The following is a 17,729-nucleotide window of genomic DNA, read 5'->3' on the forward strand; positions in this document are numbered from 1 at the left end:
TACAAGGGAGTGAATAGAGGGAGAGAATGAACGTGTTTATTTTTATTTTATGTGTTTATTTTTTTAACTGTTAATTTTTTAACATGGAAATACCAAAACTGAAAAATAACACTAATTAAAAGAAATCTGAAGGGAGAACAATTTGCCATATATATGTAATAATGCAAGCAGGAAATTATAGGTTTGTCACTGGCATACTGTCAACTTCAAAAGCTCCTATTGTCCTCCTTTTCTGCCAGCTTCCACCCATGCAAACATGTTGCTGTTGCTTCTGAATCAATGCCATTTATGTAGATGGAGTAAAGGCTAGAATTTAGCCTCTGTAGCTTATCAAGCTATTAATCTTGTATATTCACAAATCCAAAATTAGCTGTGGATATTGTCCTTTCATTGTCACATTGGCATAATTGGCATAAGCATTGGCATAAGCAATGTGGCATAATTATGCTGAGGTTTAAGATAACTGAATTTCAAATTAAAATTATTATTTATTTTTTTTTCCCCTGAAGGCTGATTCATTCATTTGAATCCCATTCTGAGAACCTCGTGTTCTTTCAAGGTTGGAGACAACTCCATAAATAATCAAATCAATTGTTTTATTTTACAATGGACAGTTAAATGGTAAAGTATAACCCATCATTGCTGTTCACTGTGGTTAAAATAAAAAATCAGTATGAAAAATAAACCAATATGCACAATTTTCCTGTCATTTCAGCTGGAAGAAATATGCAGGGAGGTTTCTGTGTAGAGAAAGGTGGCGAATTTTGCAAATATTCATATTTTCAAATGTGAGCTAGGCAATGAGGAGCTGTTAGTTCTGATCCAACACCATTGATATATGTATGGGTTTTGCCAGTAACTCTCCAATAGACAGGAAGGATAACATTTAAGAAAAAACAGTGTTTATATGCCACAGCCACTGTTGACACCAATTTAAGGATTCAAAGTCAGGCAATGATTTTTGTGCATGCTACTTTTATTCTCTTTTTATCCCTTTGCATTTCCCTGTAGAGGTTATTTCTTGTATAATTTTATCCTCTAGTTGGTAGATATGGTAAAAAATAACTTCTCAGCAATGAGAAAATGACTGTGTGTTTGAAAGTCTCCATATTGAGCAACAGCTGAGAATGTTAAGGTTAGTAGAGCAATACAAAATGTGACTTGTTTAAGCTGTCTACAGATTCAAAAGTTCAATCAGCAATAAATTTTACATGCACTGATATGTTAGCAACAAATCTAACTTAATGGTTTTCAGTTATATCAGACATACTCTGATTTCTTTTTAATAAGCCAGGGATGTGGTTGCAGCAACATGCACAGAATGACCATCCATTCTGATCTGACAACAAAGATAACTGAGAGCATAATATACTCTTACTTCTATCTATGGTCTGCCTTGAAAAAGCAGGAGATGCAGTACACAAAGCAAAATATAGAAAAAGGTCTACTGGAGTGGAAAGTTCAGTTTATCAATAATCAGAAAGAATAGGAAATTGAGAGAGAAGCACCATGATGAATGCAGCTTGCTCAATGTAAAGTGAGACTTCCATGAAAGATAAACTATTGTCTACTCTTCAAATTCCTCATCAGTGTTCTGCCTTATGTGGTGGGAACATCTATTAATTACAATGGAATCATTACTAGGTAAAAATTGTAACCATGGTTATGGATGATGCACAACAACTTGCAATGCTGCTTGCACAGCAAAATCAAACAAAGAGGACCGCCACTTATACATGTCATCACTGCATTCATAGCCTGATTCCTGAACTCTGTGATTAAGCGCTGCTGAATATCTTCCCCCACCATTCTCTCTCTTGCCTGCTTTTATTTCCTGTGAAGATTTGGACCTCTGTTCTTTGCATCTCCTGCCATGGCTCAAAATCCTGCTTCTTGGTTCTTTCAACCTGCCACGTCCAATAATCACGCACAGAAAACGCTTATGCAAGCCAGTTGGCTTAGATTTCTATCTTAAGGGAAGAGTGCATCTGTTTTTTGGATTAAATCGTGCTTACAAAGTCGTGCTTATTCAGTTGACAGAAAAAATGCATAATTTAAAGCTTTCATTTGCTCTTGTGCTAAAAGATTTCAGGGCCTTAGTTCACCCTCGTTTTATCCTTCTAGAGCAATACAAAATTAGAATTCATTATGGTGATCCAGTCTCTCCTTTTGTCCTGATTGGAGACACAGTAAGCTCTTTGCCAGAGATGTCAACTTTCCTGAACAAGCATTTTAAGGCTTGCAAGCTATCTGTTATTTTCCTAGTAGCCTAATTAGGGTGGATTAGCGCCCTAGGGATGTACGCTAGGGATGAGCCAAAAGCTGAAGGGAAAGGTAAATTGTGATGTCCAAAAATTCCACCTTTGCAAGGACTACTGCCCTGAGGCACACGCCGAGACTCGGTATGGTTGCAAAAGAGATTCTCTTCTGCCACAAGACAATACCCTAAATGTGGAACATGAGCTCACAACTAGAACTGTTGATTTTTTTGGTTGGCTCATTCCAATAGCGTTTATTCTGTGATTAAAGTGCAAGGAAATTTCAAAATAAAGTGTGGCTTTGAATACAAAATGTTTCATTAGAAAAATGTCAAAACAGAAGCATTCTCCTCAGGGAATAAGAAAAAACTATTTTATTTTGCTGACCAAAAGAATTAATAGAAACCATTTTATTTATTTATTTATTTTTTTGTGTGTGTGTGAAATGTTTTGCTTGACCAGAATCTGTGCCATCTGTCAGGACAAGTTTGGCTAAAAAATTTCACTTGGATCTATGCTTCTCAGTGAGACTGAAAGGAAGACTTTATGTGGAGACCTGCGCAGCAGCTCTTTTAAAATGTGTCTGTAAGCAACCTGTTCTTTTACAAGGTGGGTTAGCCATAGGGGGATTTATCTGACATTTAGACTGTCTTCATGGTCAGCACAGAAGTAAGGACTGTCTAGCACACAACTAATCTCTGCTCAAGTTAGACTTTAAAATAAGTCAAATGTGTAATCTGGAAGGGTTTATTCGCTCTGTTGGCTAAAGAGGCAGTTCAGATGACTGGCTCACATATAGACATGCATACTGCGACATTTGAAATGAGATGAGAAGAATCATGTTTTTAAATCCTTTTGAGGCTTTGGGTTTCAAAAACAAGGAAAGAAGTGGAAGGAAAGGTAAAAATCGTAGATAGGTCACACAGGAACAGCCAGTGCTGGCTTGTGGCAAGTGCGTGAGAAATCAGAGGACCCCATATTCTGCAAATTGAGGCTGAAAAGATCTGTGTTTTTCTGGTGAAGTTGCATCTCTATACATTAGCTCTGGCAATGAGTCTAGTGCCCCGTTTTTCACGAATGAGAGAGAAAGCCCACTGTGCATAACTGGAAAATGTATTCAGGTTCTTATGCTATATTTCAAATAGAATTAGGGAGATTATTCACTAATTTGTTGGGATTAGTTAGAATTCTAATGTTATGTTTGACAAACAACAATTAATAAGAGTTGGAGAAAACTTTCCCTGCTCCACTTCAAATGCCTGTAAGGTATTGAACCACTCAAGGTTTTGACAGAACAAAAGGAAAATTTCCTCACAGCTCTGATAGGTGTATTTGTCTTCAGGAAGCAACCTAAAGATTGACAGCAGCTCAGTTCATGTATGCTGTTGATAGCTCACAGAGCTGACTGAAACATATGGTGACAGATAAATATACACCAGGATTTATGAAATACTCAGTAAAATGGCCATGAGTAGAGGCAAATCTTCCAGACTGTTGCAGGGTCTTGCACGCTGAGCCTGTGCCACTGCAGATTCACTGAACTTTACCTCTGATAGTTTGGCTTTCCCCCCAGTCATGAGGTCTGTACCTGTCATGGAAAAAGATTCATTAGTCTGTGATGCGCAGTAGCTGTGGGCTCCCTTTGTATGGCCTCACAGTATCCTGCCTTGAAGTGTGAGCGCTGCCGTAGTAAAAAGCTGTAAGCTGGGCCTCTGCTATTGTGAATGCTTTATGAAAAGAAGAGTGTCTGTTACAGTTTTGGGGCTTGCTTTGGAGTCTCAAGGACCTCTTAATTTGGAAATTCCCTCAGTGGTTTTATCTTTTTTTTTTTTTTTTAAGTTCCTGGCGATTTTAGACAGTGGTAGTTAAAAGGGGAAAAAAAAAAGTGTTAATTGCTTAAAAGGTGCATAGAGCCAATCATCATGTTAATTACATGTCCAGAATAATGAATAATCCCACACTTTTATTGTGTGGCGAGGAACCTGGGTTTTGTCAGCTGGAGCTTTGTATTTTAGATGAACACCCCCAAACAAAACTTTGTACAGCTCCAATTATGTGAAGACAGAGTCTGGTTCAATGCTTTCTTAAGTTTTAAAGCTTTACAGCTGTGGGAACAGCAGTTTGACACACACTGTTCTGCAAACACCAGAAGTCAAAGCTGAAATGTAAAGCATACAGTATTGCTGATTGGCTTTGTAGTATCCATACATATGCCCCAAGAGCCTAGTAGTGGTGAAAATAATAAGGAAAAAAAAATCTACAGAGCAAAAAACTGTTATTATTAGACAATTATACAATAATGCGTTGTAATTTTGCAACTTTGGAGAGTGTTTATGTTCTCAAAATTAATTAGCGTGGAGTGTAACTGCTTTTAAAAATGTCATTCCCCTCAAAATTATGTGGTTAGAAATGTATGCCTCAGTGAATATACACTTCATTATTATTGAATATAAAAGTTTATTGTTCATTACATGGAAAATTGCAGCTGAGGCATTTCACAGCTTCAAGAATGGTTATTATCCCTGATTAAATTATGGAAAGACTTTTCATGGTCAGTAAATTGAAATAATTTTTATTTGCAATGTGTTCAGAGAAATATTTATGCAAAAGATAAGTGAAGTCAATGATTTAAGGGGAAAAATCAACAGACAGTTTAGAGAAAAGCAGAAAAGACAATTTAAGATAAATTTGTGGAAAATACTCATTACTGTAGCGGGGAAAAAAATACGTCCCCAAAATCCCTTGCCCTGGTGTGATTAGGCCTTATTTCTGGAGATGGAAAATGTGTTGCCAGCTCCTCAGTTTAAATGGCAACTTTGACAGAAAAAGGAAACATGCTTTGGGATTGCAATTGCGGATTGTCAATGGTGTTGTCTTTGTCTCTTTTTGAAATAATGGTAACTCCTGAGGCCTCAGATCAGCTTTTTTTTTTTTTTTTTCTACCTGGACTGTTTACATTTCTGCAGATTCCTAGTTCTTCTAATGTTAGTTGCTAATGTGGCAAACATTCATTTTCTTGCTTTTCAGTTAAATAAAAATGTCATTGGGTGATGACCTAGGCTTCCTTGATACCTGCCTGTAACTGGATAACACTAAATGCATGGATCAGTGCCTATAGCATTTTCAATAGGCGATATATTATTTTGACACAATTTTATATCAACCTATTTTGGATTGAGTAGAAATTACATGTCTAAACCCAGTTTTTGCTGCAAAGTTCTTGAAGTCATTCAGCCATCTGCAGCCCATGCCATCAAATTTAACTTCCTTAGGAAGAACTGATTTTACATGCAAGCACATGGATTAGGTAAAGTATCTTACACCAGTCCAAATAAGTTAGAGCTACAGTCTAGAACAACTTCTGCCCAAGGTAAGCTAGTTGGCCGATTTTTCTGCACTGACTTAACTTTTCCTATTCCAGGAATAGGACCTGGCTTATATTTCTGGCATACGGAAAAAAAACCCTGGCAGTTTCTTCACTATTGCTGCTCATTTGAGACCAAAATAAATGTTGCTAGCCCTCAATCCATTTTTTTCGATCCCTAAATGACCTGTAGATTTTGTCTTTTATTTTTCTTAAGCTCATCAACTTTCCTGGAAAAATGAACAGATCAATAACTTAACTCTGGTACAATTTTGTCATTTTTTTTTCTGTTAAATTGCTCATTGTGATAAAACAAAGTATAAAATGAAATGTATTTAATTACGTTTTTGAACATATAGATATGGTTTTGTTTTGCCTCAGTTATTCAAGATTGTTGTCTCCAGTCTCAGTTAAATATTGTAGGAACCAGAAATATGTAAATGGCCAAAGTCTGTTTTTTATTTACCAGCCAATAGAAAGATGGTGTTCAACAAAAGAATGCATTTTTGAGGACTAACTTCAGGAGTAAGCCATATAATCAGGACCTTTATTTATTTATTTTAATGTGGGTATAGCTTAAAGGAGATAGGTCACATTAAGAGGCCCCATTAGTCCTTAATTTTACGGACCTTGATTGTGTTCCTATTCAGATTCACCTTCTAGAGAAACCTGTGCTATGCAGAAAGCTAGATGCCTAAATCAGTAGATGTGAATGAATTGTTTCCCTTTATCCCTCTCATGCATATGCACATAAAAGATGTTTTAAGACTCTTGCTCAAAGAAGAAAAATCCTAACAGTCTCAAAAATCTTCGCTACTACTGCAATCATCTGTAGAAATCAGCAACAAAACCCTGCTAATTTTTTCAGTACAGTGTGTGGTAAAAATATGAGACAGTTCACTAATGTAATCATCCAGACTCCATCTCTGTAGAAGGTTTTCATGCAGCATTTCTTCATTGTCCCATTGGATACGCCTCTCATGGAAACCCACTGGTTAATTCAGGCTCATTAGGGCCTCTCAGCAGTTTCTTTTTCCTTCTGTCTTGGTACATTTGCTGGTACCGTATGTGTGGGCTGGCATCCTCATGTTCAGTGATGCACAATTCCTTCCTGCTATGGCCTACCTCTTACTTCTGCTTCTTGGATAACCGTTGACTCTGGAACAACCAAAATGGTCAAAACTTTCCAGAACAGCAGCACAGGGAAACTTAATTATAACCATTTTCCTATTTATGCTGGCAAATTGGCAACCTGTCATGGTCTGGATCACATAAGTTTGAATGGAGACGAGCCTCATAAATTGCATTTTGTATTTCTTTTTCCAAAAAAACTTCAAACTTGATTTTATGATACACATATAAGTTAAGCATCATGACCTTTCAGCTGCTGCTGCTTGAATATGGAGGCTTTCCAGAGCACGTGAGCATGTTCTAGAAATTTCTTTTAAAATTTCCTAGAACAGGTCAGGGTTTTGGGGGGCCAAAAGCAAAGACAGAGCCCAAGTTTTGTTGGCACTGAAACTTCCAGGGAGAAGAGACCTATGTAATCCAAACAATCTGAGAGACAAAGATAAGCCTTCTGCTTCGTTTTCATTGTTAAAGGAAAATCCGTGCCATCATATATGTCGAAATTAAAGTAAGGTTTTAAAATCTGTCTCAATGAAAACTTCTGATATACATATTTAAAACATAACAAGGCTGATTTTATAGAAGAACAGAACAAAACAAAAACCCTTCTGCTGATGAGAGATACTTGTGATACATCCTGAAGCATTTAGAAAGATCTGATAGTTACTGGTGAGGAATTAGGTAATTCCATACGGCACTGCAGCATGCCTATTTTGGGATGGGAAGAACTGAAATTATCTGCAGGCCACAGAGAAACCTGAGTGCCCAGCTGGTGGATTAAGATAATATAAGTAAAGTGTAAATTAGCTGAGATGAAGTCTTCCTAAAAATCTGTGGCATAAAATTGTTTCTGTGTTTTATGTCTTTTTCTAAACAAGCTAAACAAAAAGTCATTGCTAATATCTTGGAATACTTTCAAGTCAGGTTTAGGTAGTAAACGTACAGTAATGCTGTATGTTACCTCTTCCAGTGCATAAACAGGGCAAGTACATATTACTGAACCTTTTGCTGACTCTTGATGCTGATTTGTTTTACTTCCTAGCTATCTTGGAAAAGCAGTACTCCATACTAAGAGAAATGTTCTGATCAAGCCTTCAATGTTTTCTCTCACAGAGATTTGAGATGTATTCTTCTCCTCCACCACTTTCCATATCTATAGCTGTCTATCTGAAATACAGAAGGAAACAAGGAAAGTAACATGGTTTGCAGTATACTGACAACAACTTTTTCTAAATCTCATTATGTAAATTGGAAAGGTAATTTATGCCATCCTGTGGGTTTCTCAAAGCTGTGTTAAAATACGCATTTCAGTGGGAAGATATGGAAGAAAAAGCTGAACCCCATTTGAGACTGCACTAACGCTGAACTAGATTAATGGTCTTTTGAAATCCCTTCAGAATATCTCCCCTATAATTACAGACTGTTGTTTGAAGAAAATAATTTTTGCAGATATGGCCAAGCCTCAGAAATGCTTCCTGATTCCAAATAGACACCAAACTTTTTTACTGTTTTACTGTTTCTGGCTGAGCACAGACGTACATCATTATGATGCATACTTACTGTGTGTGAATAGTACGATCTTTTGTATGTAGAAATAAAGCCAGGTATCTCCACTAAGTGTCTTGACACAGTAGAAAATGTAATAGTCTATTTGTTAACCCACTGCAATCAAATATATTTGTATATTTATTTCCCTTGTAAAATCACACACAAAGTCAATCCTAGCTACAAGGGAGATTGCCCTTCAGTAAACCTCTTCCTCCATTTATTCTTTATAAAAAATAATGCAGGGCTAGAATTGATGGTGGAACCTTTGTGAAATTAGGACTAAAACAAATGTTAGAATATTTAGCATAACAATTACATATGATATACAGGTCATGGACTTATATTTTTAATGGCACAAGTTGGTACACAAAACTTTAACTTTCCCCTCTTACATGGATGTTAGCTATTAGCGCAATATTTGTTTTGAAAAAGTTCACGTCAATGCTCTTTTACTCTGATGTTTTAGACTAGCTGAAAACAAAGACACCACTTACACATGTGAAACTGAACATGGAGATATTTGTTTTCATATACTTTGCTCATGTGATGTTTGTTTTGCTTACATGTCTTCCTGTAAACCTGAATGGTGGCATAGGGAATTACTCTGCCATTGTATTGTCCTGAATCCTTCCTGTGGTAGGAAGAGAGCAAGGGATGAAGGAGAGACAATACACCCCTGTGAGGTACTGTTACCTTTAGGAATCATATGCCAATCCAACAATAAGAACCTTCCCAGGTTGGGGCTACATCAAAACTGGGATACTGTTGTTGCTGAGGACATGGTTTCAGGAGAACTCTGCTTTGACTCAGAAGAAAGCATGTAAAGTGGTTTCCAGTAGATTAATGTTGCCATTCTTGCTTTCTTTTCTGGTGACAGAAACATTTCTGTCCTATTTTTCAAAATGGAAATATTTTCATTTGTTTGGTCTAATGCAAAGTGATGAGAGACTTGTCTGTGAAAGATGATTTTTCTTTTTTCTATGTGGAAAGGGAAATCTCTACACATTTTGTGACTGAGTGTCACCTTGGAGCCTGGAAGAGGTTTCTGCCTTTAGAGACAAAAATGCATTATCACGTTCTTTAATACAGAGAGCTAGTACAGAGAAATCCCTAATCATATCAGTAATTTGGTTTTGTCTAAGTGGGTTCATTTTAGATCAAGGACACTTGGATGAATACATAAAAGCTTTGATGTTGGATTATATACCTTATTACATGATATGTTAGCTCTGTTAAATGCATTTATTTATATTTTGATTTTTTAAAAAAGTTAGCATTCTGAAATATGTTATTGGTTTCAAACAGAACATGTGCCATTAACTCTTAAAAAAAATTGCCAACATTTTGTCTGGCTCTACAATGGCAGTGTGGGAAAACTTTCACTCTGAGGGCAGCTACATTAGTTTTAGTGGAATGGATAAGGTGTTGTTGTAGACGTATTGCAGGTGTTTATTTTGTGATACAATTTTAAAATACTCAACTCTTTCTACTATTGTTCCACTCTTGCTAGCACCTATGGAGCTCTGTTGTGGATGAAATTTCTTTTGCTAGTAATTTGTGCTTCCTTTCACCGCTTTAGATGACTACTCTGTGGTTTTTGTAGCTGCCTGCATATATATCTTTCCTTCCTTTGCTGAATAGCACCTTTTACATTTGTAACTTGTATGCAAGAAATGAGTATGAATTTAGAAATGAGGTATGTGAAATGTAAAGTTGTACACTTGGGTTTTTACATACCAGTTTTATTGATTTAGTCTTCCATCTCACAAAGATAAGTGCTTGGAATCTTCTTGCTTACATAGTGTTTTTCACTCTGAAATGCATCAAATAAGTAGACAGTAGATGTACTTTAGTATCTCAGAAAAGTTCAACCTAACTAAGTTAGACTTTATAGGTGAAGTCAGTTATAGACTTGATTTGTTTTGGGAATCAAGTCAGTGCATGAACATTTCTCTTTCTTAGTATTTTTCTATGATCTTATTACCTGCTTCTCATTTAGGATCACCATTCTTAACAACAGAGCCCTAGGGAATACGATTCTAGGAGGGAAGCAAGTTTAAATAACAAAATATTCCTCCCCCACCCCTAAATGATTCATCACTGCTGTACTTGAGGGATTGCAACCTATTATCATTTTCTGCATGTTAAAACAGTTACTGCAATTGATGGCATGCTGTCTTTATAATACAATCCAAAAGAATTCTAAACCATTCATCTATTTACATATGTTTTAAATTATCCCATGAAATTTAACAGAGGATTGGCAATGTCTCATTTGAAATTGTAAAGGGCTCTTCTACAACAGTTGCACACAATGCTGTTGTGTCCCATGGCTTATGTACAACTGAAGGTTGATTTACCTGTTAAGGGGCACACAAAAGTACAAAAAGGGGCACACAGCGGTGAATTGGAGACTGCATTTACAGTGGGATCACATTAGGCATTTGGTCGTAATGTTTTAATTAGTTAACGGTTGAAGTGAGAGCATTTTTTCTAGACTGAGAGGGAACCTAGCCATCCCCTATCAATATGTCCAGCCTGTAACTTTTATAACTGGCTAAGGAGAGTGAGTGAAGGCCTCATTATTTGCCTGCTCCTACTTTCCCTAATTATTACCCATCTTACTTTTTGACATTCAAAACAACTAAATTTCACCACGGGTGTCAGGAAAGGTCAAAAACAAAGGTTTACCAGGTGGGACCTGTCATGACAGGCACATTGGATATGCTTTAGTCATCTTTTTTCCTTATGCTGTGCTGTTCAGAGGTGCAAGTGAGGAATGATCTTAGATGGAGTTATCCAGAGCTGCACCCTGGAACAGAAATAAGCAAAGGTGTAATGGTTAATTTCATACTTCTCAGAGGGTGAAAGCATAACTGAAAGCATAACTGAAAGCATAACATTTTTACTGATGACCAAATGGCTTCTGGCTCTTATGCACCAAAACTGACACCTCAGCTCTGAATGTTTCAATTTAGAAATCAAAGACATGAAGCTTGGTAGCTTCTCACATAAGTACTTTGACTTTCTGTCCATTTGTGAAAAGGAGTGAAGAAAAGCTTCAGTCTGAATCTTATCTGCTGTGTATGTTATTCAGTAAGTCTGGAAAAGGCAACTCTGTAGCCCACCCTATAGATCACCTCCATAGAGTATTGGTGTCCGAAGTTCAAGTCCCTTCTCTCCTCCTGAGAAACAGAATAATATTTTAAAGTTTTCCCTCTGCCATTGTCCCTCTGGTATTTTAGGGGGGGGGAGATGTTGAGGGTCTTGGCTTTATCCTGGTACAACAGTCTTTTAAGTGTCTAAAAATTTAATGGGGCAGACAAATTATTTCTTGCCCAGGTTTATCTTCAGAGCTTGCAGACCTGAATCTGTATTTTCATTTCTGAATCATCACAGACAGTTGTGACTTGCACATCAGCTGACACGTATCTATTTCTGCACGTGTTGGTGCAAATAACTGAAAGTTTTCAGTTTAGCTATTCTTACTCCTCTGCTTCTATAGATTCCATCATATAAAGATGAGTCTGGTTATCAACTGCATGAAAAATACTTCAGTCTACTATATCTGTAGTGCGTGTATTTATCATTTATATATGTACCTGTGTAATGGATATATTTGTGTTAATATTCCAATGTGCCATCTAAGTAACATTTTTGTATTTTTTCAGCAAAGAGATATTTAGATTCCTTTAGATTTCTTTTTAAATCTGCTCACAAAAATCTACAGTTTAGATCCACCCTTTTTTCACCATGCTTTATTAAAATAAAAATTGAGATTTTTACTTTTAGATTTATGTAATATGAGGAAATAGAAGGTTCCTCTTTAATTTTTCTCTATTCAGAAGTAGAAATATCCTCCTTTGTGCTACCAGTGCTGTTGCCAGAGGGATGGGAAGCTGCTCCTCCTTCTGGGCAGAGGAAGACATGACCATACCCACCTCTTTTGACAGCTACACACGTAGGAGACAGTGTGCTGTGGTTTTAAATTTTAATTCACGTTCAAAACTTATGAGGCTTATTGTTTGAGTCAGCATTTGAGTTTGTTAACATCTAGATAGATTTTAAGCAGAAATTATAATTCTGTTTAACAGAACACTATTTTTTAATTATTTACAATGTAAGTTGCAAACATAACTTGGATATAATTTTAAAACCACTTGGTTTTTGTAGTTACAGAATGGAAGACCAACAATGGTGAGAGGACTGAGAATGGTCTTAAAATCTGGAAGCATCCAATCATCTAGAATTGCTTATAAAGGAGTTTAAATAAGATCAATTTGGATGTGCAAGAACTGAAAAGTCTTTCCTTGACAAGCCCCAATCTTCCCACCCCTTTCAAGATGCTATCAGCACCTCTTCAGCTCCCAGGGACTGTAAATGCCCCATATTTTCTGATGCAGGAATGCAAGAAGTTCTGTGAAATTCTAGGTGTTGATGATCTTGAATTTCTCATATTTTGGGATCCTGTCTTTGTAACCTACCACTCTTTGATAGCATTTTCTGGGAATAGAACACTTCAAATCTGTCAGGCAGTGCATCAGAGGTACTTAGTAGCAGATCCTATGACAACTGGAGAAGATGTAGAGTAAGGAACTGTGATATGAAAGAAGAAAAGAAGTAGGTTTGGGACAAGAGAGGAGATTCTTTTTACACGAATACAGAGGAAGTTCTCAGTTTTGTTGGGTTCAGATGGAGGTCAAAGTGTGGGTAGAGTCTTATGTTCTTTTAAAAACTGCTTTGCCTAGCTCTGGAGATGCTTACTGTAGGACTTCAACTCCAAAATGTTTCTAGCCAGGTTCCATTTATTATCAGCATATTTTGAAGTTTCAAGTAATACTGTGCAGGTTTTATTTCTCACTTTCTATTAGTGAATTCTGTAGAGTTATGAGCTTTTGCATTCTCAGCTTTCCAAAACTTCCAACAGATGTCTTGCCAGAAGCAAAGATGATTAAAGGTTTCTGAAGAAGTAGACTGCTGCTGGAAATTTGAAAGGGATACCATTGCAGTGCCAAAAGTTTTTGGAAAATATGTATGGTCCTCTTCTTACTGGAAATTTGTATAGCCCATTCTTGAAGAAATCTTCCTCAATAGAACCTACTTCATTGCAATTTTGTGTGATTTTTCTGAACTAGACAGAATAAATAAGTGAAATTCCTACAGGTAGGCTGAGAAGAAGGTGAAAAAGGTGGAGCTTGGGCCTTTGTCTTGGCAGTGTTGGATAGCATCTACAGATATGCTAAAATACGCATCTAAGCATCTGCCTGAATGTATTTCCACAGATTCTCTTTCTGTGATGCTAAGTTGGTCCCCACTTAATTTTTAGAACACTGCTCTTGAGCATTTCCATCTGTCTAGGAATTTTCATTATTTTTTCTCCTAACACAGACTTCACCATTATAATTCATTTCCTGTCACCTTGAAACTAAATTAATGCAAAGAACTCTGCTTGGTATATGAAGCATTGTTTGATTCACATTCATCATCAAAGTCTCTACTGAGCTACAACTGAAAAGTTCAGACATTACACTCATGTATGAATAAGCAAAAGGGTTACTGTATTTTCAAACAATATGTTTTTGATGACAAAATATCTGTGCTTCAGTTTATTGAAAGGAATTAGTGGAGTTTTGAAAGCGTTGTGTGATGTCATGGTTGGCATAATGAGGAACTAGATTTAACACAGGAGGTAGTTTCCTGTCTAGATTTTGCTCTCCAGTTTTGGGTACCATACACCCATTTATTTAGGCTTACATATGTAGATGTTTTCTCTTTACCTTCTTGATTAAGGCAACAGAAATGGCTTCACCAATATCCAGAAGTTTGTAGCATTTATGACCCCTTTCTGTTAAATATAGCCATGAGCCTGTGATTTTCATCCAGGCACTGGGGACGTGGAATTAGCACAGCTACAAAGCCACATTGTGATTTTTTTTTTCTGAACACTTTTTCCGTTGCAAGGCCAATTTCAATAATTGCCTTACACTGCTGAAGCTCAGAAGACAGGAAAGATGCAACAACATTTTTCTTGACTAAAAGTCTGTTTTCAAAGGATGCTACCTGAGCATTGTATAGGAACAGAAATCTGTGTGGTTTTTTTTTTTTTTTTTCTTTAGGTCTGATCCTTCTCTGATTGGAAGTCAAAGACAGTGCTAGTAACTCTGAGAAGATACCTGAGAATTTTATTCATTGAAGTTCCCTTTTGTTTTAAGTTTTCATTATTCCTGACAATAACCTTTAGGAGTCAGCACAGTAAAGGCTTCTTGCTCTTACTCCTGTGATAGTCTAACCAAACGCTTCTCGAGGTGTTTTGGCAAATAGAGAAATGGTTCTTTTGTTACCAGTATTTTACCAACCATCAGCTAATACTCTATAAGGACATATTTTGACCACATTCTCTATTCAAGTGGCTTGCAGAACTAAGCTGAAACAGTTATCTAATATTACAAGATGATGAAGAGGAGCTTAAAAATACCCCAGTGCAAGCCATGCAAGCAGCTGAATGGTCCTTTTTCTTTTCTTTTCTTTTCCAGATAAGTCTCTGTTAAAGACAGCTTTACCTTACCCCTCAGGAATGTTCTGTTTGAAGCAGACCCAGCTAATCCGTGAGTCATTATGGAACAATTTGTAGTATATGTCGGTCCACACTACCCTCATTCCATATCACAGGATGGAACAGACGTGTAGATATTTGTTTCTTTTAAAAGATTATTGCGCAGTCCCAATTACACAGTTACAGCAGGCTTTTTAATGGTCAAGCAGGCGCAAATCGGGTTAAACTAAACCTAGAGCTGAATCATTCATAAAGTGAACAATCTCTGTATGTTTGCCTGAAAAAAATGTACTTGCAAATGGTTTTCATCATGGGTGTGCAAGAAATATAGGATGGAATATCCCCAAACCTGCAGTTTTCACTGTATTAATATTTAAACTGAGCCAGTCACTGTGGAACTTGCTGCTGTTGGGATCTATTGCAAATGAGAAAATAGGCATTTGATTGAATATTGAGTCCAGCCTAGCCAGATATTTTCAAACCTTCAATACTTTTTCCAAGATGCAGATATATACATCAGAGTATTTAGTGATGTTTCTGTTGGAATTGAATTTGAAAATCTCTGACTGCCACACATTCATTTTATTTAATTGAAAACAAGTTTATTTTTCCCTGGGTTGAACTGGAACTGAAAAGATTTGACCCTTGGTATTTGCTACCAAAATTTTTTACAGGTAGTTTAATGGGAACGTTGTGATAGAGCCAAGCTTGTCTTTAACACTTCTTCCTGTGATTTCATAGAATTAGTGCCAATTGCAGAACTCTACTGAATAGGAGCAATTAGCAGCAGCTGAAGATCTGGCCTGTAGTCAAAAATAAAACCTAGGATTTTTGTTGCGGTTTAGGTATCACTTTGGTTAGATTGCAGGAGACACAAGAAATGCTTGTAAATTATTCTAGTGGTCCTTGCTCATTGAACTACCCTGTGCTTAGGACACCTACCAATAGCTTTAACTCAGTGCATGCTATGTAGTGTCTGACTATAGACTCAAAACACGGTCCCTGACTGATGGGACTTACAGGCATGATGTAGTAGTACAGCATGATGTAGTATATATAGTACAGAGAAAGGCACTATAGATATGTCAAACAAACAAACAAACAGTGGAACAGTTTTAATGTTTTGTTTGTAGGATAGGGATTCTGGGGTAGGATAAAAGATGCAAATATTCATAAGTGAAACCAGAGATTCCTGGAAGAGTGAGAAAAGTTGAATACATGGTTTAGAAGGATAATAAGTAGAAATATTAATGCGTCAGGAAGAAACATATATTCTCTTGTATGAGGAAATTCTGGCTCCAGGAGTCCTATTACTGAATTACCAAGTCTAGTGTTGGTCCTTATATTGAAATACCTTAGAAAAATATCAGTGCACCTTAGATTTTTCATCTACAAATGCAGGCCAGCATTACTTTTCAATGCTCTGTCTAGATAAATAGCCATAGAAAGGTGAGATCTACAATAATGATAAGAATGGCAAAGTTGTCATCATTTTGAAAGAGGAAATTCACATTAATTATTCACTGTGACAAAAATACTTAGGAAACAACACAGAGTTTGAGGCAAGTGGGCAGCATGTCAATTTCTCAGTTATAGCGTTGTAGCTTTGCAAATTTTTAAGTGATTGAAAACAATGTCTTACAGTGAAGATGCAAGAAAACTTAAAAATTAAAAGCTACACCTACCCACATTTTACCCCTATGAATATTTTGAGCTTATTGTCTTTACCATTGTCATACTATTATTACACAAATTGCACACTGACGGAAAGATATAATTTTGGATCTAGTTTAAATTTTGTTGGCTACTGTTGTGCCTTTACTAGTTTTAAATAATGTCACTTCCATTTATCTTTACTGCTTATGATTGTCTTTACTGTTACAATCAGACAGACTGACTCTGGCAGTGCAAACTGTATGAGCAGATGAAACGCAAGAAGCCATATATGTGTGCAAAGCATGGCTTGAGCATATGTGTAACAGCCTTGTCATAGTGCTTTGAAAACATAAAGGATGCTGCTGCTGAAGAAGCAGTAGTGCTGCTATATGTATCATATACTTACTGTGCCTGGAACAGTGTCTGTACTTTGCATATGTATTTGCAGTAGTGAATATAAGGAAGAATGTGTACAGTTAAAAATTATATAATACATAAACTGCAGCTTGGGAAGATGTTTTCTGGCTATTCTCACAGTCTGGTGATTGAAAGTCCTGGTCCTAGTCCCACTGAAATAATTAATACTTCTTTAATTTACCTCTTTAGGGTGAGGCCACATCTACACTTTAATTCAGTTGCACTTTAAGCTGGGAGGAAAACTTACTACTGAAGTAAGTGACAAAAGCTTCCTGCCTTTAGTAAAAATATGCCTTGGCATAGTGTATATTATGAGATGTTAAGTGTTTTGAAAACTTAAAGCATCTGTGTTCTGTTGAGCTCTGAGATGGCATCCAAAGGGTCACAAGATACCAATCTGATTACATTTCTCACATTGGTATGACAATGGCCTCTCCACATTTTGTCTCTATCATTATTGCATATCACCAGAGCATCTTAATATTCTGCAAATTTATATTCTTGAGAAATTTTTGTCACAAGAATAGATTTTTTTTTCCACACTATTTTCCTGAGTTAATAAACTCACTTGGGGCCAAATTTGGAAAATTAACCCAAGAGCTCTGGTTTGTTTCCTCATTTGCATTTATTTATTTTCCAGATCTTACAAGCGAAGGATGCCAGATGAATTAGTGAACAGGGTAGTCTAAAAGTGTTAACATAGAACAGCGCTTCTACTTTGTATTCCCTTTTGTCTTGGGAAAAGTAACCTTCTCTGCTTCAGTCTTCTCCTGCACTGTAAAATGAGAACAGTAATGCTTTTGTA

At 36.6% G+C, this 17,729-nt stretch overlaps 1 protein-coding gene across 1 annotated transcript in view; it reads left to right on the plus strand.

Moving 5' to 3' along the window:
• LOC310899500 (uncharacterized protein) overlaps nt 1–17,729 on the plus strand; it is a 208,434-nt gene that overhangs the window by 69,807 nt on the left and 120,898 nt on the right. Inside the window, exons 12-13 of the mRNA XM_083835898.1 lie at nt 14,832–14,903; nt 17,114–17,178. The gene's annotated coding sequence lies outside the window, so the exon portion shown is untranslated. The remainder of the gene's footprint in view (nt 1–14,831; nt 14,904–17,113; nt 17,179–17,729) is intronic.

Source organism: Anser anser (genome assembly GCF_964211835.1).
Source record: "Anser anser genome assembly, chromosome: 4".
In the NCBI taxonomy this organism is placed as follows: domain Eukaryota; kingdom Metazoa; phylum Chordata; class Aves; order Anseriformes; family Anatidae; genus Anser; species Anser anser.